A 26,972-nucleotide genomic window follows, 5' to 3' on the forward strand; every position below is an offset into this window, starting at 1 on the left:
AGTGCAAACATCATGAGAAGCGAGCTTCCACTCTTCTACTCATCTATAATATAATCGTATCTATCTTCGAATCCAAACTCGATCATCCCCCTCAAACACTCCTCAACAAATATACGCAAATATATCCACCAAATAAGACCAGAAAAGGAAGAAAAAGGAAAATCCCGAACTGTGAACAAGAAGAAAGAAAGAATCCTCGGAATTGGTAACGGGATATTTACCCGACTTTCAGTCGCATTTTGTTTAGCAAACAACTCTGCGAAGGATGGCCTGCTAGGAAGGGAATCGCTCCGCTCTGGAAGACTCGAAGGAAGGAAGGAAGGAACGAGAAACGACGACGGTTGAAGATCAAAGCGGCAGACGTTCAATCGGGAGCTGTCCGCACCGCGCGCGGGTAAACTATCCGCGCGGAACCGCCATTTCCAACAATAACCCGCTATGCTCGGCCGCGGTGGGAAGCGCGCGGAAACGATTTCTCAGTCGCGATTCCGGGGCTGGGGAGGGGAGTTCCCTTTCTTCTTCTCTTCGTAATCGATGATTTTCCGGTATCGGGCGCGCTCTCGGTCTTCTCCCGGTTTTACGACCGGGGCCACGAGTCGCGGGTTCACAAGCAACGGAATACGTTAAAACTCGAGGTCCATCGAGGAAAGCCCGAGGGAGCCCCCGCCGCCGTTTCCTCTCGATGCAAATGCCGGCCCGCTCCTAATGACGACGCAAATGCCGTGGGCGCAAAATCGTCGGCCACGGTATTTCTCCCTTCCCCCCTATTCTCCACTACCTTTTCTCCCATTCTCGTTCGCCGCCATTTTCCTTCTCCGTCGTTCGGGTTCTTTTCTTTTCTTCTTCCTCCGATTCGAGGTAATGGCTCGCGGGGGAGGGTAGAGGAAAAGCATTCGAATGCAAACGCGGATCGTATCACTTGGAGACGTGGAGACGTTAGGCGGTTCTTCTTTTATTTAAGGGGAGGAGGTGGATCGGGTAATTCGTCGGGCGTTTCGCGGGCACACGGAAATGAGATTGCTGTTTGGCGAGTTATCGGGAAAAATTGGAGGTATCAAGGGTGGTGTAGAGTTATTCGAGATCGAGGGAGAGGGGAATTAAACGGGAGAAGAAGATCTTTGCCTCGTTTTTGGACTCGAATTGATCGAAAGATTTTTCTATTAAACGTATCGTTCAAAGAAGAAAGAAAGATTATCGGAACGATTCGTTTTTAGAAAAGAGAAAGATTATTGAGATTTCCTGTTTGGCGAAGCCATCACGCTTAAGATATCTTACGACAGATATCTTTCTCCGCTCTGTTTTTTTGACGTGTGGTTGCGTGGAAACAAATGGACTATCCACGATTCGTAAATTACTCCAATTTAGATAGAGTGTATCAGGAAGCGTACGATTTTCGTACGCGGAAACGGTCGAGTATCGTGACTTGATATGATACGCGAAAGAGGGAGATAAAAAAGAAAGAAAGGAGAGAGAGAGAGAGAGAGAGAAGAAGACGAATAGAAAAGTCGAATAGTCGAATAGACGCGTGCGTACCCCCGACGACTAATGACACCGAATTCTTTTTCGTGACCAAATAAATGTTTTGATTCGTTTAATGTTTGCCCGCTCGTTTATTTACCGGCAAATTGAGGGGAAATTGGGTCAGAAGGGGGAGATGGCGCAATCGGGTGAGCCACGACACGGGACAAATAACCCGTGAGGGCCTGTTTATGGGGAAACGTCGAGTAACCGAATGGAACGAAACCGAATGGACGATAAGCTCGGCTAATCTTACACCTTTTCTTCCCAACTTACCTTCACGAGGTCACGTCTACTCTCTGTTTATCCTCTTTATTACGTGCTCGCCTCGGATGGAGGCGAACAGGAAACAGGATCCGATACAAACTCCATCACTTGCACAGGGGGTCGATTCCTTTCGAGTGGTCGAAGAAAAGCGAGCGAAGCTTTCGCCGTGGAAAGCAGAGGAAGAGATAAGAAGAGAGAAAAAAAGGAGAGGCCTTTGATGAAAGCAGATAGAGGCGCGGTGATCCTTGCCTGGAGGATCACCCTCGTTCGTCTTGCTCCTCCTCGAGTGGGGGGGTCAAGTGGTCTCGGAGGTTGGAGGACCTTTCGAATAACGTCAGATCGGCAAAAAACGGTTCGCCACGACACAAAGCTGCAATTACCATTCGTCTCACCATTGGCACGTTCTCCATTGGATAGAGACTTCTATCTTTTTCCATTTCTTTTTTTTTTTCGCCCCAGTATCGATTGCCCTTTCGCTATTAGCGTCTCGTTATTATTATTATTCGTGGGGCGTTGCGTTATTTGTATCTGTCCATTCGTGATTGAAAGGTTTTAATCAAGAGTTGAATTAATTCTGACATCGCGCGACCATGCGAAAATTGAAAAAAAAAGCGAAAGCGCGGCCAAGCTTTCATCGCGGATAGCCGAAAGAGGAATCGAAAATGCGATGCTCGCCGCGTATCGTAATTAAATTCGTCGTATAATACCCGTGGCGGATAGAGGGTGGACGAGGCGGAGGGGATGGCGCAACGGCCCTGAATATGTATATATATATATACATAACTGGGCGCAATATTTATCGCGTAATAGAATATAACCAGTCGGTGGCCGGAACGGTTGCGTTTACGTGCTCGGTTAACTCAGGAAACCGGGGGAACGTAAACTCGAAACTAAATCCAAACTAACCGAACTCTGTCTATGTTTATCTCTCTGTTCCTCCATCCCCTTTCCATCCAACTATCGACCTGTACCATACTCTCTCTCTCTCTCGTTCTCTCCGGCCGAGATACGTTGTTTCGTCTCTTTCCAACCTTTCTCCCTTGTTCTCGATTTTACGGTATGTCCAGTCTCTCGGTGTATACGCGGAATGGGTTTTCGAATTATTGCCCTTTTTATGGAAGCGCGCTCCTTTATTGCATTTTCGCATTGCATTTTCATAGCGTTGTCAGATGCCATTCCAGTATCATCCTGGCTTTATTCGTTTAGAGGATAAATGTAATTAAAAAGATAGTGGCCAGTGGCAAATATTATTTACCATTTTTATTGACCTTTTTACATAAACGATCCTAATTAAAGTGAAGTGTTTCCTACGAATTTTTTATTGCTATATTACCAATATTTTCTTCCCATTTGGAAGAAAATACAATCCGTATCTCCGAAATTCGTACTTTCGAACGCGTCTCGATTTATCCACCAGAATGTATATACGACAGAAACTCTCGTTTACATATGACAGGGAATACAATAAAGTAAAGAATACCAATAAAACTTATTTACGGTTTTGAGCGCAGTTTAAAAGACTCGTACACTTTGCGGACAGATAGCTTCGCGGTATCCGCGGATTCATCCTTCCTCGTGTATCGCGTTACACGGCCGCGGGATGTCGGCGTAGCACGCGTGCAGGACACGCGCGCGGTCTTACGTATCGCGGAATCGTAAACCGGTAGATATTAAACTTTTACAATCCTGCCTCGTTGGCCGGCCAGCTAGGTTATGATGATTAGATGTAACTCGATAATACACGAGAACCAGTCGGTCGTTAAAGGTGCCGTTAAATCGGCGGAGAAGCTAGAAATCGTAAAAATTCGTCCATCGAGGCATCGAGCCAAGTTGTGGAGGTCGAATCGCGGATCTTGATTCATTTTAATTAATACTTATTCGCGTTTGAATTATTTTAATTAGAGCCGTGATACTGATTGCTGGCTTCTCTTTCGAAACGATGTAATTAAAGATATAGATTCCTCGTCAAACGGACAACTTGAATGGAGGTGGTATTTTATGAAATAGCGGACTAAATCAATTTATTTCGATTTACCAGATAATCGAGCGTACTAGAAAATATTAATATGGGATATATTCGTGGGATCCGGCGAATTAATTATGCCTCGTGTTCCGAGGTGGATTGGCGCGCTTCGATTGCTCGTTTCGCACGCATTTTCAATTCGACGGTATCGATTACCTTGGAATCGATGCGAACGAGGACGGAAACACGTGGAGTTTTAACCATTGTTCTTTTCCATCTGAATATTCAGATTATTAAAGTATCATTAATTATTAAAGTATACAAACATATTGATAATTTAATTTCTCCTCTTTCTTTAGATTACTTATATCTTATCCACCAAATATCCAGTATATTTTTCTTCGATCAAATTGACGATAAAACGATATTATTCGTAATATATACAAATTAATACATATTGTATGAAACGTATATCTATATATCAAGCATTTAAATTTGACTGGAAATATTACCAATTCCTAATTTTTCAAAAATCAAAAACTAATAATAACTGGATATGGTAGCTCGATATATCGATATCGAGAGAGAGAGAATATATAGATATATAGAGAGAATATTCGAAGCATTTTTATGATCGGGCATAAACGTAACAGCGAGTCGTAACGCGTGTCACGAGCAAATGGCATTGCATAGCCGAGTAAAGCGACCTCGGCCGGCATAATAATTCTCCGTATTGTCAAAGCCAAATGTGCGCGATGTTCGCCGTTCCCGCGAAATGTTATTAACGTTTATACCGGAGTAAGATAACGATTCGAGTGGGAAACCGGCGCGAGAGTGGCCATCGCGGGCAGAGTAACGATCCTCTGGCCAGGATTGCGGGGAGGAGGGGGAGGTTAGCCCGGTTACAATTCCGGTTATTGGGCGTAATTCGTGATTGGCAGCGGCCGTTTCTCGCGGCTTAGTGCTAATAAATTCGACGTGCTCGCCGCTCTACGATATTCGACCACCCCTTGCCTCTGGAAGGGGGGAGGGAGGGAGGCAGCCGCTCGTGATATAAAGCGGTTTTGCTTCGCCGGTTTTATGAATATGCTTTCTCCGGGGCCAACTGTGCGCCCCCACCTCCCCCGCCCCTCTTGCGCACCAGAAGGAGGAGCCGTCGACGCCGGAAACCGGGGTTGAAAGGCAAGAACGTTATATAGGTGGACGATAATTCATCGGCCACGCTTCGTCGTTGAAACAAGGGAAACCTTTCCGCTTGTCTCGGTAGTTTCGGGACCCTTTCGCGCCAATCCCCGATTCGTTCGATGGGAATTTGCGGCGAGCTCGTCGGGATTGCTTGTTTCCTCGACTTCGTTGCTACGAGCTTTCTTCTTAAACGTTCGCCTCGAATCGTAAAGACGAATGGAAGTTTAATATCGATATAAGTTAAAGAAGTATTATTTTACACAAGGATACACGTAATTGTTCCGTTTCGTGTTCCGGAAACAATTCTTAATTAAATCGATCGATTGTTCCCGAGTGTGTTCTGTAGTGGCTCGTAACAACGTTACTCTCGCAAATCCATCCGACAGCGGAATACGGGACTTCCGGTTAATAAAAGCGTACAGCATTATACTTGAAAATCACTGGAGATCCATCCTCCTCCCCCCGGTCCAGGGCTCAATGTAAATTACATAAACCTGGGGAACATTGTCTTATGAAATTCATTTATGGCGTACTCGAGAGCGTAATCGAGTTTGTCTGGGGGTGGAGGGGGCAGGGAGGCGGTTCGACAAAGTGGCTTTTCCTGGCTGATGCGGGGAAGCGGCGGCGGCGACGACGACGAAAGCCGGAAATACCCGCGTAAGGTGAGGCGCTGTACTTCAAAGAAGGCTGACAGGAGAACATCATCCACTTGGAAATTCACTCATACCCACGCCCCTTCGCTCCACGGCTCGTGTTTTATCGCATTATTTATTGCCGCGAACTACGGGCTTCTTCCCCCCTGCGCCAGCCTTCCTCCCGTGTCACCACCACAAACCTTGGGACGAAACACACGACGACGACGAACGCCGCCCTGTTATTGATGGATTCCTCCCTTATGAAATATCTCGACGAGTCGGCACGAATTTATTGCGCACCAGCTCGACCCGCTTTATCTCGTATTGTTCATGATAAACCCGCACTGATATCCTCGAGACGTTCCACCGGTCTCTCCCCTAAAAACCACCCACTCCCCAGATCGGCCGTTATACCGATTCCTTTTTCCGCCCGCGCCCGCGACGTCGATAGCGCGCGAGTATTCGCATTAGCCGAGGAGAGGGGAGGAGTCCTTGCGGATAAAAACGACCATTTTCCTGCGAATGGGCAATGCTGCGTTATTATTATGTTTTTCGATGAGAAAAAAGAAAGAGAAGAAAAAAGAGTTTCGATACGTAATCGATATCGAAGAATTTACTTTTGCAATTACTTTCGACAGATACGTTTGACGGTAAGAGTGTATAGTTTCGATCCTTTTTAGAGATCGACTTTTAAGGAACAAGATCGTCGGAGAGGAACGTGTCGGTTAAATATCTCGTTTCTCAATATTTGCGCGAAGCATGGATGTCATGGAGCCGTTTGAAAGAAGAGCTCGCGGGATCGAGGTTTCTCACGGAAGTCGAGGGAAATTCCGTTTGATGTCGGCCGGGGTTCGGAAGTTGGCCGCGCAGAAACGACATAATTACAGGCGAGCGCGGTTAAAAAATGCAACGACCGAGGGATAAGGGTGGGACCAAGGGAGTATTTGTCAAAGAAAATTTTCATAATCGCGTCGCTTGCTGGCGGAGCGTTTTTCCGTGGCTTTGGGCGTCGTTAAACAAATTTGCACGCCCTCGTCAGCCGCTCGTCCGCCCGTGAACCACCCCAAAGGATCCCTCCCTCTACTTTCCACTCGTTTCCTTACTTCCCCACCTTCTATCTCTTCCCTATTTTTTCTTTTTTTTGTATATATATTTCTTTTACTCTCCAACCATTTCTTTTTTCTCTTCAACGATCGTCTTTGCACGATTATTCTGCGTACGAAAGCCCTCCTCCTCGAAACGCAATGGAATTTGGGGCAGGTTGCGGTTCGTCCACGCACGCGAGCCTGCAAAAATTGAAGGAGGCCACGCTTTCTTTACCCGCAAGCCGTGCCATCGTTCCATTCGACACGAAAGAAGAAGGCGTCCGCACGCAAGAAACACTTGTCATTACGTCGATTCGTTCGAGAAGACGTCGAATCGTTTATTTTAATCTGGTGCCATTAACTCGTGGCATAAAGGAATCGCGTACGACATTTACGCTTCTCTTATACACGCCTCGTGGAGAAACATCACGTTCGTTGCCACTTTAACACACGCTCGATTTTCGATATCTTTTCTCTTCTTCGTTGCGCAATATACTCGTGCACGTGGGCCGCGCACGAACGCTGGCTCGTTTATCCGTATCCCGTTCGTACGTAATGTGAGAAGAATTGATCGATTCGTTGGAGAGATAACGAGCTTCCAATTTATATCGATGCGCCTTTGTAAGGTATCTGCAAAGCTTGACTAGAATTATACGAATTGTAATCCGGATAATTGTAACGATATAGATTTTTTATCAATTACACAAAATCAGAAAACGAAACTTCAAAAAGTTCAAGAGTTTTGGGAAGAGTTTCCAAACTTTCTCCCCCTAAATAGTGAATTTAGAATCTCGCGGTTGATCTTCCAAACTCCAGACAACACCACGGATTATCCCCTGTTCCCGGAAAGTCCTTCATCCGAGATCAATCTCCTTTTAGCTTCTCTCTCTTTCTCTCTCTCGCTCTCTCTGTTCGTTCGCGGGGTTGCCGTTCAATTACGTAGTCATTAACTCGCGATTGTCTCTTCGGACGTAACCTCGTTACGCCGCCTCGAATCCCGGGCGCGGCAATATTCCGCGCGCAGATCTCAACACAGATAGGCTTTTAGCGTATTAGCAGGCACAATGTGACAATGGAACACAGGCTGTGCGTTACGAGAATAGCAAATGCCGCCACTCTATCCGTTTCCCATACAATGGGCCCGGTTCGTCCCGAGCGCAGCGAGACTTGCGAATAGCCAGGCGAGACACGTATTTCATAAACGGCCGTCGTCGTCGCGACGATCCGAGCCGAGCAAGACGAAAATGCATCCAACGTTCCTTATCCTTCCCTTTTCTTCTTTTTGTCGCCTCTTTATAAACGGAGGTCGAGAATAACAAGGATTAGTTAATTCCTTTTCTTGATCGAGAGTAAGTAAAAAGAAAAACGATCAATTGTTTTCTTTTCTCGAAGAGATCCACATTCGCGAATGATATTCGCGAAATATTTTTGGAAGATAACGTGTCAAACGAGGTCGTATAATTGTTCAAAAAAAATTTTTAAGAATGCGGCTCTCTTAGGATTTTTTATTTTTTTCTAACGACATGGAATGTTTAGAATTTTTTTAAGAAAAAAATTAAATTACATCGAATCAGGATTAATTGGGATAGCATTAAACGGGATCTAAATTTCAGATATTTTCAGCTTTATTATTATTACGTCCAAAAAATTTAAGATCAATTTTCTTCGTTCCGTTTAATTTCTTCCACGATTTCATCCGTTTCGCGTAATTTCACGTTTACGAGCCGCTAATTACCGAGGAACGAACGCAAATTCATTCGCGGGTTAATTTTTCGTCCGACTGGAACACGATTTTAGCTTAGCTTTTGAGCTTAGCGGTTCCACCAGTTGTTTCGTTGCACGAACCAGCGAAAATTCAGCAAAATTTTCGTAAATTGAGCGGAATGAAAGGGGCGACCAGGCGAGTTTCGTGCAACGGATCGTTTCAAATGGATCGATTCGAATACCAGACAAGAGGCAAGTATACCTTGAGCCGGAATACCTTTCATAATGTTATATGAAATCAACGTTCGAATAACGTCGATAGGCATACTTGCTACCTTATACGTTTCCTACACTCCTTTTTTCTCGATATAGAAATTCCTCGATAAACTCGGCGATACTTTTCGACGTATTTCGTTTTTTCCCCAGTCGTGCGCGTTTCCATCGAGCGGGCCTAGAAGTGGTTTAAAGTACGATTGAGCTGACCGTGTTACGAAAAGCAATATTTCACGAGTGAGCGGGTTTCGAGAGATCCTTCGGTGATTACGAGGATTCTTTGGAACGACTCGTGCGCGGAGATTATCAAGTGTGGTGAATTGTTCAAGTTGCTTTTGAACAAGAGTACAATTGGAAATGGCCGCATAGAATAATTTTCTCTCGAGTGAACGCTACTCTCTGGTATGCTTCTCCTCTAACACGATCCTACTCTTCCTTAAAATTTGATCGAGTGGTACAGATCGACTTACTCGTTGAAGAAGACAGATCGTGTTTGAAAGAAAAATTTAGTCTAAATTTTATATACTTAAGAAGGGATTCGTATTTGCAAAAAAGACTCACTATCCAAATTGTGCATAATATTTCAATATTTCATATCCGTAAACATGGTGTTACGCTAATGAATAGCCAGCTTCAGTTTACACAGCTATTAAAAAGCTGAGAGGTTGAAAGATCAATGTATCCTTTTATTTCTCCTACTTTGTTACGATTGTAAAAAGGTCTTCGATATTTTTAATATCCAATTATCTTAAATTAATAAAACTTCATCTCGAAGAAACTCCTCGATCCCTCCCTTCTACATCTCCTACTTATTAATCAAACAACAACAACTTGCTTCATATATCCAATTCGAAAAAAAAAAACCATCGAGAGTGTCATCTTGGTCAAAACGAGTTTCGTCCAATCGGATCTGGCCACCGGTCAGATTATGCCGAATCCGTGGAACGCGTTACGTTATCAGTCGGAGCACGGGACACGGGTCGATGGATACGAGGCATTGCGTGGCGCGACGAGGGGAGAGCGGGAGAGGTAAACCGTCCTTCCGTGGAGGTGGATCTCGGTGGATGGACGCGTTAGAATGCCGGTTGGTCACCGGCGGTGCACGCGTCGTAAAGTGACGATCGGATCAGGATGCAGGAAATTGGCCGGATTCGCGAGCAATGGGCCGTGCTGATACTGGGTGGATATCGGGCCAGCCGTGGAGGGATATCGGGCCGAAGTGTTGCCGCACAATATGACCCTGCTCTACGTTCGCCAACCCCGCCTCTCTTTCTATCTGTCCAGCTCTCGTTATTCGGTCGAATTTCGAACGGTCGCGTTTCGTTGAATCCGGCCAAATCCGCCGATCTTGAGATCCTGATTCGGTGAGACGGATAGAGGAGAAACGTGATGGAATTTCCCGAAATTGGAAAGTAATACGTGTGTATATCGTTCGTAATTTCGATTAAAATTGAAAAGACTTTAAGCGACAAGGAAATTTTTAAATTTTTAAATTGTCGAACTAGATCGTTTATCTTTCAATTCCAGCTACGACGGATAAATCAACGTCTATTTATAATATTAGAGATTTGAGGACGAATCTTTGAGAATCGCAAGTCGTCGAAGCTCGAGCGGATTAATCGGAGAAATTGTCCAAAGTTCCGCGAAAATCCGAGGAAAGTGGGCGGGAGACAGGGGATCGGGATTTACGAAAAGTTGTTCGATCCGGGCGGCCAATATCGCGCCATTAACCGTAGATAAGCCAGCGGCTAGAGCTCCGGCCAATATTGAATGGTCTGTATAGAGGTAGTTTGCCGGAGGGGGTTGCGCGGGGGGAGGGAGGGGGAGGAGAGGGTGATTGTGCATTAGTGGCACTATTGTGCCGGGCCACCCCTCAAATCCATATTACTCGTGTAGTAGTCAGTCAGTGTCCGTGTTTCCTCTCCGCGCGCCCGTTCGTTCGGAACTACGTATTCCAGTTGTGTATAGAGATCCGCCCCGATTCCCGGCGTGCTCTATATGCAAACCGCCGCGTAATGAGTCCGTCAACCCCGTAACGTCGTTTGCCGCTATCCTTGCACTTAGGCGGCGGTACGCCCATTTTCCACCGGATCCACCGGCCTGCCTCCGTCTCGAATGCAAATCCGTCCAAACTCCTGCGCCGCCGCCACCAACCTCGATCGGGCCCCATGCAAATTCGCCCGCGGCTCCGATTATCGTCCCCGACCGAAACTGTGCGTGCACTCTGTTTCCTCCACGATTCCGTGGACCAGGATTTCTGGGGGGAAGGAGGTGTTTTGAAATGTTTCATTTGAAAAATTAAGAAAAGACTGAAAAACCTGGAAGATTTTTCCTGCCAAGGAAAGTTTATCGAGTTGTATTCTAAATTATTAACTTCGAATCGCTATCATTTCGAAGATAATAACTTCCGCTCGACGAATGAGGGATCGTTAGAAGCGCACCTTTATAACTTTTTCATTCATCCTGATATCTTCTATTCCTCGCTCCATCTACAATCGTTACCGTTACTTTTTGATTACAATTTTCGATTTAATTTCTCGCGATGCAGCTCGAATTTCATTTCGATTCGTGGGATCGCGAGTAAATGGCTCGTTTCGTCTGAGACGTTGCAGCAGACGTCGATGGGCGTAGGAGGAGAGCGTGTATCTCGATTAATGTCGGTTATTAGCTAGCTGTCATCGCAGTCGTCGTAAGGATCGCGGTCCGCTTTAACAATGCCTCGTCAACGCGCGAAACGAGATGACACGGCCGGGCGCGTGTGATAATTATTCCCGCGGTTGTGTGCACGCCTCTATCGAGGGATTGTTCTCGGTGCACTCGTACGAACAGCGCGTCTCTCTCTCGCGCGCGCGCACACACGCGCGTACACACACACACGACCGTTCCACCCACCGTGATGATATTACCGTTGGCGAGCTGGTTAGCCGGCATCAGTCGACGTCGCCGACGTAATGTTTGGCATAGCTTGTCGCAATATGTTACACACCATCCCCATTCCCATCGAATCGGGTTACTGCGAGTATCTTCCCGTGGTGCGCGGCAACCACGGCCTCTCTGATGCATGCAATCAGTGTGACCAACGACTTGGCCGTACGTCGCACGGCCAACTGGATGCCACGTAATTACGAAACGCGAAATAATTCGGGTGGACCAAACGACAGGTTGTAACTTCCTTCTGGCGTGGAAAATCCCAGTTATACGAGGATTGCAGTTTCTTTTCCTTTTTCCGCTCGAAACTTTTCTTATTGCTGGAAAGCCTGCTTTTTCTTCGATCCAATCGTGTAATGAGAAATTCAATTTTTTCAATTTTGAAAATTTATGTATATATATATATTGAAAATTACGATACACTGTTGTTTAAAAGGAAGCAGTCGTATTTTTACCGATGAGATTCTTTTAATAAATAATAAGTATTCGATATTTTATTACCAATCTCGAAAAATCTTCTTTCTTCATTCTCGTATTCGAAACGATTCTAAAAAGAGACCGGAGCGAAGAAGCCATTAAAGTTAATTCAACCCTAGGTCTGAAGCAAAACGCACGCAACATACCTCGAAATCAAAGCAAACACATTTGAAACGCGTGTCGAACGAATTGCTCGCGGACCGCGCAACATCGCGTACGATCCGCGACAATGCGACACCCGGCTCGGAGTGTAACGCCCCCTCCCCCTCATACATTACCGCCGCGTGTCCATCAGTCGGCGGGCCAATGTTTAGCATAGCTTGTCGCAATATGTTACACGCAGCATCCAGCCACAGTTTCCGGCATCGAATCGGTTTAGCCGATCACGCCTCGCATCTCGCGCCCTGTCTCTCGATATCTCGAGCCAACCAACCCCTTGTCCGGGCCTCCTGTCAGCGTATGCTAATCACGGCCTCGCTCTCGATGATATTTCGAAGCGACGTCGATTCGCACCACCGACGTCACTCGCGTCAGGGATCGCGTTGTCCGTTACAGTCGCTCTCTGCGCTCGTAATTACGCTCCCTTCGAACGAAGGAGAGAGCCATTGCGGGTGAACGGTTATTAGAAATTAGGAATTTGACGCGAGGAATAATACCTGTGGATGTACCGGTGGATGATCGATCGTGATGATTTCGCGGTTAACGCGAACAAAGACGAACGGGAAAGGGGTGTAATCGTGAAAGGTTAGCTCGATGTATGACGATTTATGGATTTTTATGGTGTTTACGGACCGCTCGATGAAGTAAACGGGTAATAATTTTTGTGCATTTATTTATTATATAAAATTTAGATATGCAAAAATACGATAAAGATATCGTGGTATTTAAGGGGTAAAAGGGATTTCTTTATTCGAGTTTCTCTTGGAATTTTGTTGTTCAAGAATCCATCTTATTAATGAAAAAAATTCGCGCGTATAAAATATTGTTTCAGGATTTATTTATTCTTTATACTTATTTTTTCAAACCAACGACACTTGATAAAAACTACAATTAAAACATCCTTCCGTTTTTTCCCTCGCCACTCGATCCACTCGATGTTAGTAACTACAGCGACCCAACGACATCCGAAGAAATCGAGCTTCCCCCAATTACGCAGCGGCGCACAGCTTGAACGAGATTTACGAATGAAAATGAAACGCGAAGGGGTCGCGAAGGGGCGAAGATTAGGCGGCGGCGAGGTAAGGCGATCGTAATACTCGTAATTGAGTACACGAGATCCGAAAACTGCTCGGGGGTTGCCGCCCGATTCGAGCAATTTTAAAAGCGGTCTCCCTAATCTGTAGCCTGTTATTGGTCGAAACTGGTGGGGCGGTTGGATGCATTAGCGCGACGATATAGGTCCCTGGGTGGTGCTGCTGGTTGCCCCGCCAAAGCGGATATTATAAATTCCGAGTCAAATGTAGCGTATCGTAATTTCGTTCGTTGGGATATCACTTAATGCAATCTGTACGGAGTCCTGAGAAAAATTTTATTAATGTCATCCGACCTGTTTCCCTGGATGAATTCTTGTATTATCTTTTTTCCTTTTCTTTTTCTTTTCATTCTCCTCCATTCGCTTCGAGAATCGTTTCTCTCCGGGAGATAAAAATCGAAACTGACTCGTGGGTTAAAAATCGGGTAACCCACGATACGCGATGAGAAAGAGAGTTATAAACGTGATAGTCGAGGCTTTTCAATTTATTTTAACGGGGAAGGGAGAGGAAGGGGAGAAATTGGCGAGAATCCGCGTGTGCCTTCTCTCCTGTTGTAACCTGTAAAGGAGGAAGGAAGCGGGTGTGCAGCCACGTGAAATTAAAAGTCCCGCTCCCCCTGTTCGAGAGAGGAGACGACAACAAAAGGAGATGCTCCAGTTGCCTCGAGAATACAGGATTACGTCTTCTCCTCGTCATCGTTCTAAGAAAAAAAAAAAAAAAAATAAATACCCCGGAGCGCGAGCAGAAAAATAAGCCCTTAAAGAGGCTGATGAATTTTAAATCAGCCTCGCATTGAAATCAGGGAAACGTCTCCATTGCCAGAGGACTTTCGCGTTCACTCTCTCTGTCTTTCCCACTTCTTCTTTCCTCTTCCTTCATATTTTCTTTTCTTTTCTTTTCTTTTCTCCTTTCTTTCTTTCTTTCTTTCTTTCTTTGCTTCCATATACCCGCTCTCCTCCGGTACTTTCAGTTTTCATCTCTTAATAATACAGAGGCACTAATACCCTGATCACATATTCCCGGGGATGAAAGGTAAATCTTGCGCTCCGGGCGGGTTATAAGGAGCACATTAATTCCATTAGAAAAGGCGTTCGTCTCCTCCCCCTCCTCTTTTTAGTCCTCTTAAAGAACAGGTTCTTTCCAACTTTCCTCCGTCAAAACGATCGAAAATAACGCAACGACCTTTTCGTTTCTTTCCTCCGAATGAAATCCGATGAAAATGTTCACAGGATTCTTGGATGTTGGTTACTGTTTCATATATTCTTTTCTAGATTGGGGAGGGACGAGTTTCAAACGTTTATTATTGCGGATCGATAGTTGAGAAAATGGGATAAAATTGGACTTGTATCGAATTGTTGGGAGATTTTATGGGAGAGAACTCGTCTAATCTTGTAGCAGGATGTCCGGTAATAATATCCTGCTCGTGCCACTCATCAGGGGGCAACTCGTAAAAGTTATTATCACGACAAGCGTCGTGATTTCGGTAGCGCGTGCGTTAGAAGAAATTCTGTCCGCAAAAGTAATCTACGAAACGGTCTATCGTTCCTTTTGTCTGCCTTCGAGAAACTTGTACAAACAAATATTAATTTCCACAAAGAAAGATAGGCCATAGATCGATCCAAACTAGGAAATTCTCCATCAATAATTTCAAATAATAATCTGCAGATCGTGTCCGTATCCGTTTCTTTCGCGAGACCTGTGAAAGACAATCGCATAACAAACTGAAAATAATAACTTTCATGAAAAAAGGAGAAAGAAAAAGCGTCATCATAACTGAATCATCTTCGAAGGAATTATCCATGGAGAAATTTTCGAACCGAGAAAAACCGAGACGAGACGAATCGAGTCGGAAGGAGAGGCTCAGTCGGCAGTCGATCAGCAGCGATCCGCCACCCCCAGGGAAATCGCTTTAAACCTTTTAAATTCGGCAACCCTCGGAAGAAAAGAAAAAAAGGAAGAAAGAAAGGACACGCACGTCCTCCTCGAGCAAGCAACCCAGTCGCGTCGCGTCGCGACGTGGTGGTAGCTGCGGGTAACGTCGATACACGAACACAGCCCGATATTAGTGGTAGCCGGTTGCACGGCACATAAATATATCGCGCACGGAAGAGGGAAATCTGTTTAAAATATGTTCTCTCTCTCGCCATTTCGCCATGGTCGTTTGCCACGGGGAATAGCTAAATGCTTTTTGCGAGAGGCCATTTAAATCTTTACCTTTCGTCCCTTTTTCGTATATATCCTCCCCTCCGTTTCGTCCATTCGTCTTCTCTCTCTCTCTCTCCCTCTCTCTTCAACTGGCTCATGTTTGGTTTCAAGGATAGGAAAAACAGGGGGAAACAGGGAGAGGAAAGGAAAGCAGGTGGAGGTCCTTGGTGGTGAGTTTCTCTGTTTGTCGTGTATCGATTCCTCTTATTCAATCTTCTCGAGAAAGACTTCCCGGCCGGTGTAAGCGATATCTTGGAGAGGTATCTGTAAATATTCCAGTTTCAAAAAAGCGTGGTAGACGTGGGGGAAGAGGGAATTTCTGTGGCTCCTCGTCCTGGTGGCGAGGAGATCTTTTCCCGATTCTTTGCTCTCCCGCGTTTTATCGAGATTGGCCAACTCGAGTCCCACAGGAAATGGGGGATCCGGATGCAACCGTACGCACAACAGCCACGAAATTCGCCCCGTGTACATACAGAAGACCGATCTCTCTCCTCTCCACGCGCGTATGCAACGAGCGAGCAGGGACGTTTTGCATGCGAAAAAAAAAAATGAGGTTTCCTCCGCGAATTGCGGTGATACCCTTGGGAGTCGGATGGAAGATAGTCGGTACTTTAGAGGAGACACAAGAATGGCGGAAATTTCTCTTGGTTATGAATGGTGGGCTTGCGTGGGGTTGCGTTTCGTGGACTCGATGAGACATCGAATGCGACGAGTACATTTAGATTTTCTTTTGTTTCAGAGTTAATGCGAGATCTTTATGGACGACTATCCTTACACGGCAACTACATCGATGGATATATCATAGTCATCGTTGATGCACAACGAGCGTTTAATATTAGATGACTTAGATAATCGTACAGAATTTAACGCTGAGTAACTATAATCATCATTGGCATGCAGCAAGCACTCAACGCTGAAAGAATTAACGAACGCTCTGTATCCTCGAATGGAAGAGGAATAGAAATATGTAATAAAAAATATATCTTTTTCGAGGATTGACAAAGAGTAGATATCAATTGGTCGAAGATCCTCGACCATAGCTCAGGGAAATTTATTGGCGCAAGTACACTTCGGGGAAGTCGATGAAAATGAAATCTCTCGAAGTACGAAGAAGAAGTATCGTACCGGAGGATAGTCGAAAGGTGGTATGGAAGACACGTCGCTGAAAGGAGGCTAAGCGCCATCGGCCGCGAATTTGTTGTCGATCGGTCTTGCGATCGAGAAAAAAGCCGCTAGATCGGTTCTCGCCAAGTCTTGTGACACGCACACGCGCCTCTCGGCCTTAATACCGTCGACGTTTTATTCGATGCGTCCTCTGACGAAATCGACCACATAGCATTCTTCGTTTTCTTCTCGACGTTCCATCTCTTCGTTATTTATCGTGAAAAACCGAGTCCGGTCTCGTTTCTCACGTTCAAGATAATTCCATGGATTGCCCCTGTTTTACAATTGGAACGACCTATTCCACCATATATTCTAAGTTCGTGTGCGTCCACTGACGTGAATAGAATCGGTCGTAAATCGAAACATTGTATACAGTGAGACTGAAATTGTATTTTAAATCAAGAATAAACATTATTTAAATGCCTAAAAATTTTTCTATGCATTTATTTAAAAAAATTAATGAAATCAGCATATAGATCATATGAAATCATGCTCATAAAACTATTTTCTATTTAGATGTAAAATAATAAAGATATTTCAGATACAAAGCTATCTAAAAAGAATGCAGTTTTTGTTACAACAGTAAGAAAATAAAATTAAGTATCTAGAATTAAGAAAACTTTTAAAAAAATAATTAAAAACATACTTAAAAAAGACATCAGAAACAGGTAAGTACGGACAAAACTAATTCACAGGTAAGTATATAATATATCGTAAAAATTTTTCAAAAAATCCGCTTGTGACATCCTCTAGAATTATAAAAATTTTCACCTCATAATCAAAAGTTGAAATTTTAGCCAGAAATTGCCATACTAACACTTTAACCAAAAATTCCGCGTGCCACCTCCTGTGGAATTATATTCTCCTAATCAAAAGTCGAAATTTTAGCCAGAAATTGCCATACTAACACTTTAACTAAAAATTCCGCGTGCCACCTCCTGTGGAATTATATTCTCCTAATCAAAAGTCGAAATTTTAGCCAGAAATTGCCATACTAACACTTTAACTAAAAATTCCGCGTGCCACCTCCTGTGGAATTATATTCTCCTAATCAAAAGTCGAAATTTTAGCCAGAAATTGACTTACTAACACTTTAACTAAAAATTCCGCGTGCCACCTCCTGTGGAATTATATTCTCCTAATCAAAAGTCGAAATTTTAGCCAGAAATTGCCATACTAACACTTTAACTAAAAATTCCGCGTGCCACCTCCTGTGGAATTATATTCTCCTAATCAAAAGTCGAAATTTTAGCCAGAAATTGCCATACTAACACTTTAACTAAAAATTCCGCGTGCCACCTCCTGTGGAATTATATTCTCCTAATCAAAAGTCGAAATTTTAGCCAGAAATTGACTTACTAACACTTTAACTAAAAATTCCGCGTGCCACCTCCTGTGGAATTATATTCTCCTAATCAAAAGTCGAAATTTTAGCCAGAAATTGCCATACTAACACTTTAACTAAAAATTCCGCGTGCCACCTCCTGTGGAATTATATTCTCCTAATCAAAAGTCGAAATTTTAGCCAGAAATTGACTTACTAACACTTTTAATAAAAATTCCGCGTGCCACCTCCTGTGGAATTATATTCTCCTAATCAAAAGTCGAAATTTTAGCCAGAAATTGACTTACTAACACTTTAACTAAAAATTCCGCGTGCCACCTCCTGTGGAATTATATTCTCCTAATCAAAAGTCGAAATTTTAGCCAGAAATTGACTTACTAACACTTTAACTAAAAATTCCGCGTGCCACCTCCTGTGGAATTATATTCTCCTAATCAAAAGTCGAAATTTTAGCCAGAAATTGCCATACTAACACTTTAACTAAAATTCCGCGTGCCACCTCCTGTGGAATTATATTCTCCTAATCAAAAGTCGAAATTTTAGCCAGAAATTGCCATACTAACACTTTAACTAAAAATTCCGCGTGCCACCTCCTGTGGAATTATATTCTCCTAATCAAAAGTCGAAATTTTAGCCAGAAATTGACTTACTAACACTTTAACTAAAAATTCCGCGTGCCACCTCCTGTGGAATTATATTCTCCTAATCAAAAGTCGAAATTTTAGCCAGAAATTGCCATACTAACACTTTAACTAAAAATTCCGCGTGCCACCTCCTGTGGAATTATATTCTCCTAATCAAAAGTCGAAATTTTAGCCAGAAATTGCCATACTAACACTTTAACTAAAAATTCCGCGTGCCACCTCCTGTGGAATTATATTCTCCTAATCAAAAGTCGAAATTTTAGCCAGAAATTGCCATACTAACACTTTAACTAAAAATTCCGCGTGCCACCTCCTGTGGAATTATATTCTCCTAATCAAAAGTCGAAATTTTAGCCAGAAATTGCCATACTAACACTTTAACTAAAAATTCCGCGTGCCACCTCCTGTGGAATTATATTCTCCTAATCAAAAGTCGAAATTTTAGCCAGAAATTGCCATACTAACACTTTAACTAAAAATTCCGCGTGCCACCTCCTGTGGAATTATATTCTCCTAATCAAAAGTCGAAATTTTAGCCAGAAATTGACTTACTAACACTTTAATAAAAATTCCGCGTGCCACCTCCTGTGGAATTATATTCTCCTAATCAAAAGTCGAAATTTTAGCCAGAAATTGCCATACTAACACTTTAACTAAAAATTCCGCGTGCCACCTCCTGTGGAATTATATTCTCCTAATCAAAAGTCGAAATTTTAGCCAGAAATTGCCATACTAACACTTTTAATAAAAATTCCGCGTGCCACCTCCTGTGGAATTATATTCTCCTAATCAAAAGTCGAAATTTTAGCCAGAAATTGACTTACTAACACTTTAACTAAAAATTCCGCGTGCCACCTCCTGTGGAATTATATTCTCCTAATCAAAAGTCGAAATTTTAGCCAGAAATTGACTTACTAACACTTTAACTAAAAATTCCGCGTGCCACCTCCTGTGGAATTATATTCTCCTAATCAAAAGTCGAAATTTTAGCCAGAAATTGCCATACTAACACTTTAACTAAAAATTCCGCGTGCCACCTCCTGTGGAATTATATTCTCCTAATCAAAAGTCGAAATTTTAGCCAGAAATTGACTTACTAACACTTTAACTAAAAATTCCGCGTGCCACCTCCTGTGGAATTATATTCTCTAATCAAAAGTCGAAATTTTAGCCAGAAATTGCCATACTAACACTTTAACTAAAAATTCCGCGTGCCACCTCCTGTGGAATTATATTCTCCTAATCAAAAGTCGAAATTTTAGCCGGAAATTGACTTACTAACACTTTAACTAAAAATTCCGCGTGCCACCTCCTGTGGAATTATATTCTCCTAATCAAAAGTCGAAATTTTAGCCAGAAATTGATTGACTAACACTTTAACTAAAAATTCCGCGTGCCACCTCCTGTGGAATTATATTCTCCTAATCAAAAGTCGAAATTTTAGCCAGAAATTGACTTACTAACACTTTAACTAAAAATTCCGCGTGCCACCTCCTGTGGAATTATATTCTCCTAATCAAAAGTCGAAATTTTAGCCATACTAACACTTTTAATAAAAATTCCGCGTGCCACCTCCTGTGGAATTATATTCTCCTAATCAAAAGTCGAAATTTTAGCCAGAAATTGCCATACTAACACTTTAACTAAAAATTCCGCGTGCCACCTCCTGTGGAATTATATTCTCCTAATCGAAAGTCGAAATTTTAGCCAGAAATTGCCATACTAACACTTTAACTAAAAATTCCGCGTGCCACCTCCTGTGGAATTATATTCTCCTAATCAAAAGTCGAAATTTTAGCCAGAAATTGACTTACTAACACTTTAACTAAAAATTCCGCGTGCCACCTCCTGTGGAATTATATTCTCCTAACCAAAAGTCGAAATTTTAGCCAGAAATTGCCATACTAACACTTTAACTAAAAATTCCGCGTGCCACCTCCTGTGGAATTATATTCTCCTAATCAAAAGTCGAAATTTTAGCCAGAAATTGCCATACTAACACTTTAACTAAAAATTCCGCGTGCCACCTCCTGTGGAATTATATTCTCCTAATCAAAAGTCGAAATTTTAGCCAGAAATTGACTTACTAACACTTTAACTAAAAATTCCGCGTGCCACCTCCTGTGGAATTATATTCTCCTAATCAAAAGTCGAAATTTTAGCCAGAAATTGACTTACTAACACTTTAACTAAAATTCCGCGTGCCACCTCCTGTGGAATTATATTCTCCTAATCAAAAGTCGAAATTTTAGCCAGAAATTGACTTACTAACACTTTAACTAAAAATTCCGCGTGCCACCTCCTGTGGAATTATATTCTCCTAATCAAAAGTCGAAATTTTAGCCAGAAATTGCCATACTAACACTTTAACTAAAAATTCCGCGTGCCACCTCCTGTGGAATTATATTCTCCTAATCAAAAGTCGAAATTTTAGCCAGAAATTGCCATACTAACACTTTAACTAAAAATTCCGCGTGCCACCTCCTGTGGAATTATATTCTCCTAATCAAAAGTCGAAATTTTAGCCAGAAATTGACTTACTAACACTTTAACTAAAAATTCCGCGTGCCACCTCCTGTGGAATTATATTCTCCTAATCAAAAGTCGAAATTTTAGCCAGAAATTGCCATACTAACACTTTAACTAAAAATTCCGCGCGCCACCTCCTGTGGAATTATATTCTCCTAATCAAAAGTCGAAATTTTAGCCAGAAATTGACTTACTAACACTTTAACTAAAAATTCCGCGTGCCACCTCCTGTGGAATTATATTCTCCTAATCAAATGTCTATTTCGTGGTAACAGGAATTTTTTCGAATTTTTTGACTTTTTATTAGGAGAATATAATTTTATACTTACCTTTATACTTACCTCTATACTTACCTTTATACTTACCTTTTTCCTTTTTATGTTTTTGGAACAGGAGAGCTGTTATTTGTTTTTTTATGAACATTTTACTTAAATCTAATTATTAATATTAAAATTTACTTAACTTTTATCCTTACCTTTTATATGCTTATGTTTTCTGTCACAGTGGCAAAAATTCTAAAAACATACAAGCGAACAAATATATATATTTTATTTATATTTTATATTTATATACGTGTAAAAAATACGTACCAGTTGTACAACCGACATAAATAATCAAGCGGCGAGGTTTATCCCTACGAAGTCTCTCGTTTGTTCTCCCTCATCATGACGTTTTCCCCAAACTTTGTTCCTCCATAGTCGCAGTTTCTTGTCACCGGTCATTGTAAGTAAATCGGTCACTTCGCTCATAAATGAAAGAAGCAGTGTGCTGGGGAACGATCCGGAAGAGGGAGGAGAGGAGTAGAGAAGAGGATGGCCGCAAAGAATTGACCGTTTTGGCCTCCCCCGGAACCGATGTCCGGTCACCACCCTTGATTTCGAACGTTGCCCTCCCCGTGTACAGGACTTTTATGGCGCATAAATATCGAGAGCTCTCCATGATATCCCTACTGTATTATCAGAGATGCTTACTGTCGGTTCACCAGAAAGAGGGGGGACAAGAGAGGATGCCAGAAACTGTTATTCGGTCCGATTCTATATCTGTCGACTCACACCTAACAGAGTAGGAGGATTCGAAACAACACCAGTCTCGCTGGAGTCGCGCCAATTCCGCTCGAATGAGGAAACGTAGTTTCCGTGGCGTATCGCGACTATGCACGAATTCAATCTGCAGACTGGCTCGCATTTCCGGGAGAATTGAAAGCGATTGGACTCATTTCAAAATTCCCGAACTTGGATTCGTTTGCGTGGAACGTGTCTATTAAAAGATCTAGATATCCGGATTGGGAGAGAAGAATTGAAACGAACGAGAATGTTTTGAGATTTTGAATTTTGATTAAAAAGTGTAAAAGATTTTATGTAAAAGAAAAAGAGAAAGAATAATAAATTGAAACAAGAAATGATTTATCGTCTATTTTTTTTTTTTTTTAATATCCTTACATAAATAAAGATCTAAAATCCACTTTATACCGTTCAAAATTCTTAAATCAATATCTGCCAGTTAAATACGAGCTCATCTTTTCGAAACACCCTCTACATACATATGTACACATGGAATATAAGAAATTCAGCGAGTCGAGAGGGAAATCGCATATTGTCAGACCATCAGCGCCCCTCAACGTTCCTGGCGTCGTTGATCGGCATGCTCGTGCCCTCGTCCCTCTTCCACGCACCCTCTCCAATCCTCTCCAATGCCGAAACTTGGTCCGAAAGGAGCGAAAGAGACAGAATCGGAGGGTGATATCACCCTCTATCTGTATCCGTGTATGGTTCCAATAAAACGAGAACCACTCACAGCTTTTGTGTCGGATACAGTGGCGGTGTTAGACGAGGGTGGGGGCGCTAGTGGTTGTTATCGGCCATCAGGTTTTATATCCGCGTTTCAGGGTGGTGGCTGCTCGATGGGGAAACGGTCAAACGATACTGGATACACCGCGTGTTTCACAAAGATTCTATGAAGATTGCCCAGGGATTTTATTACGGGAGAAATGTCGGTTAATAAAAATGAATAGGGGGTGGGTCGGAAACGGGGGAGTCCTTCCTCCTTCCACCGTGGAAGAGCAAGGAGCCTACGGATTCGACGTGGAAGAGCGATTCTCGCGCCGACCGCGTAAAAACCTCGTCGTTTAGATCGAAAGACGAAAGGAAAAGACGCGTTTATCTTCCTCCCTTCGGTTTCTGAGTCACCGGCGATTGGCCGGTGAGCATCTTCCGCGAGATTGGAGGTGTAAAATTGTTATCGAGCTCGGATTTAGGGGTTCCAGCTTCTTGACGGGGAGACGCCTTTTATTTGGAAGTTTAGTAGATTATGAAGAACGATCGTTGTTCGGATTGAATTTTGAAATGGGGAAACTTTTAAAATTTTACGCTTTGTGCTGCAAAGCAATTTGATTACAACCTGCTCCGTTATTTCTTATATATATATAGATTACGTATATAAACTTTGAACAGTGATAATAAAATTGATCGTTGCGGTAGAACTTCACCTGCTTGGATTGTAGTGGAAAGAATCGATTACAAAAAGCATTACAAATTATCTATTACCTTAACAATTTAAATTCTTTTTAGGTATTTTTCATATCTTTAATAGAAAAATTGATTAATAGACTCACGTTGCTCTCAAACCGAGAATTCTTTATTAATTATCCGGTCAATTCTCCGAACAACTTAAAATTTTAATTTAGATTTTAATATAAGCTTCGAACTCGTATATATATATATATTTTATAAAGAACAACCAAAGAGATTCTGCAGATTTTCCGCTTAATTTCCGCCACCACCACAGCTCGTTTCTCGATATTCAAATTCACCGATCAAACGCCAATTAACAGACGTTCATTCACGAATCACGGTGGAGGATAGCCAGTTGATTGAAACCACGCTTCTCAGATTCGAAGGCGGATACCCCACGGGTGGCACCCGTATCGGTTTCCTTGCCCGTTTCACGAATTCCCCTCGGCGCAACGCTCTCCAAGACAACAGATGCAATTCACGGTACTCCCGTGGTGGTAACAAGATCCGTCGCCAACCGAGTTCCGCGTGCTAATTCATGCGAGGTCCCGGAAAGGCGATACATCGAACGGGAATCAAACAGGCGGCTGTCTGAAAGTCTTCACGCGGAAAATCGAATGAAACCCGTTCCCGATAAGTGTGGCGCCTCGATGCCACCGTGCCAGATCGAGATAAAAAGCATCCTCCAACATTTTTTTCCCCCCTTCCTTGCTTTTTTACTTTTTACTTTATTCTCGATGATCCACTAATTTTAAAACGAACGAACGTTCGTCTGCATTTGACACTTCGACGATATCTCTATGTTGCTGTCGTATTTATTATATTTTCATACGCTATCCGTAGTTTTTTTCACGTACATACAGGTATATGCACTTCGAAAAAGGAATAGCAAAGACAGAGAGAATAATGAGAATGATGGATACGAATAAGGGTGTATAAACTTTTTAGAATTATTAATTATTGGGATGAAAAGAATAATAAGACAATCTCTTGAAAATTCCTCGAAAACTTACACATTTCTATAACTTTGGGAACTTTCTCGGTATCGAGCGTGGTATTAATAATCATTTAAAATTATTACGAAAAAGTTTTCTTCTCGCATTTTACCTGATGTTGATATAAATCTACATCATTCGCAATATATTAGTCCAACGAAATCGCCGCTGACACGAGTTCTTTAACTCGAAATTGTATTCGACTTTAGAATATCTCCTTCCAATATCTAAAGAAAGACGAAATGTCCAGCAAGAAAGAAAGAAGAAAAGGGAAGGAAAGGAAAAAAAAAGACGAGGAGTGAAGCGAAAGGGCGTAGAAGGGACAGGTCCTTTCTTGTTTGCTCGATCCCACCCGCGATGGGGTCAGAGGCGAATTGACTGCCGTGTCATTTGTAACAATAAAGGTGGGAGTCCCTATGTCTGGACCTCTGACTCTCCTCCAATACCGACTCCTTTCTTTCTCGTTCCTTTTCTTTCTTTCCTCTCTCTTTTTTTTTTCTTTTTCCTCTCTTCCATCCCTCCTCCTTCTCCTCCCCGAGAAGGAGATACGAATACGGCTTCGATATCGTCTCTCGTGTGTACGCAATGAAATTGAATAATAGGATACGAAGCATTTTTATCGAGGATGGACACAATGGGAACGGGGTCCGCGCTCAGCCCAGTGACTGATGTACCAATTTATTTCACGGCGTCGTCCTGATATTTTCCCGGACTACGCTGTTCGAAAACGGTTTCGATGCTTCACAACGATGTCCCCCCGATTGTCCTAAATAAATAAGCGTTACCGAGCGCCACGGGCAGCCATTTTTCATAAGGCTGATTGCCTCGCTTTTTCCATACCTATCTCCACTTCCCTCTGTATTCCAGTTTTTAAGGGTTGATCTCGTTATCCACAGTATTCTTTGCGGCACGAGAGCCCCCGGTATTTATTGGACTCATCAATTCGGTTAGCTAATTTGAAGGACCGACGCGGGGTGGATACTCACTTTTTTCGATTTTTTAACGATTGATTTCGTTATCCTCGTACTACGCAGGATTGTTTCTTCTCTTAATTTTATCCGAGGTTAACGTCTCATAACTTTGTATAAGGTTGTTGCGAGGATACATTATTTCTTCGTAAACTATTCTTCTTCTTTCTTTTTTTTCTCCTTTCTCTCGTTTATTTCTTTCGATTTTTTTAAAAGGATTGATGTCATTATCTCTTGCACCACGATCGTCTCCAACAATTGACATTGATTTATTAGAGCCATCGGTTCACTGTTAATTCCGTTGACGTCCTTCAGAGGCACCATTCAAGAAGACACCGTTTCTTCGTGAATTAACTATCCTAACTCTTTTTTTCCTCTTCTTCTTTTTCTTCTTCTTTTTTCCTTTCTCTTATTTCCTTTGCTACGATCATCGAACTCGACCCGAACGATCGTCGAAAGCATCTCGCGAAGCCAGTTAAGCGATCAAAGGATACAAGAAGGCTCGAGGCGACTATTACAATGGGCCTTGACGTATGGACGACATAAGTCAGCGGACAAAGACCGGCCTGAAAATTCGGTTCCTCACGGATGACAAAGAGGAAGAGGTCGAGGAGAGGGGCCGTGACCGATTCGGCCAACGATTCGTCACGGAGCGGGCCCAAGTTTTGGAAACATTCTGCCCTCCTCGACAGGATCAGGAGGTCGGGGCGCGTGTCTCAATATTTTCTCCAGGCACAGAACAACGCTTTTCACAGTTTAAGCAAGACATATGGTGTCGTTCTTTGTTCGACCTGGAAACGGATGATCAATCTTGAAAAGGTTTGTCTCCATCTCTTGGTTTCGTTTCGTTTCCGTCTCTATTATACGCGGACGCGAAATTGTTGGAAAGCGTTGCATTCGGGGAAGGGAGGGGGTGGGAAAAAACGGCATGCTTAATTGCTCGTTTCGGGGGATGGGATCAAAGAAGCCGATTTGCTGCCTCCTCGTCACGCTTTTTCGTTATTTATTTCTACGAGTTTGGAATCTGGGAATCGATGGATTGCCAAGTTGAAAGGAGAACTTTTATCGAGTGATAAAAGAAATCTTCTTTCTTCGTAATATTTATTACGAATGTAAAAAAATCGGTTAATGTGAAAAATATTTAGAATCATACAATTAACGCATTGTCGATGCGATAAAAATAGGAGGTTGAAATATCGATTTTTGATGAGTACGAAAGAGAATTCTAAAACGGCGAAAAATTCAAAATAAAATTCGATATCGATTGAAAGATTTTCACTCGAAAATCCTAAAAACTTTTACTTTTACCAATCGAAGCAAATAA

General features: G+C 42.8%; 1 long non-coding RNA gene across 1 annotated transcript in view; it reads left to right on the plus strand.

Annotated features, from left to right (window-relative positions):
- The window catches only part of LOC114577409 (uncharacterized), a 108,581-nt gene extending 91,494 nt beyond the window's left edge, over positions 1-17,087 (plus strand). Inside the window, exon 2 of the long non-coding RNA XR_003697460.2 lies at positions 16,233-17,087. This is a non-coding gene — a long non-coding RNA (uncharacterized LOC114577409). The remainder of the gene's footprint in view (positions 1-16,232) is intronic.
- The last annotated feature ends 9,885 nt before the right edge of the window (positions 17,088-26,972 follow it).

This window comes from Apis cerana, linkage group LG2, assembly GCF_029169275.1.
Source record: "Apis cerana isolate GH-2021 linkage group LG2, AcerK_1.0, whole genome shotgun sequence".
Classification (NCBI taxonomy): domain Eukaryota; kingdom Metazoa; phylum Arthropoda; class Insecta; order Hymenoptera; family Apidae; genus Apis; species Apis cerana.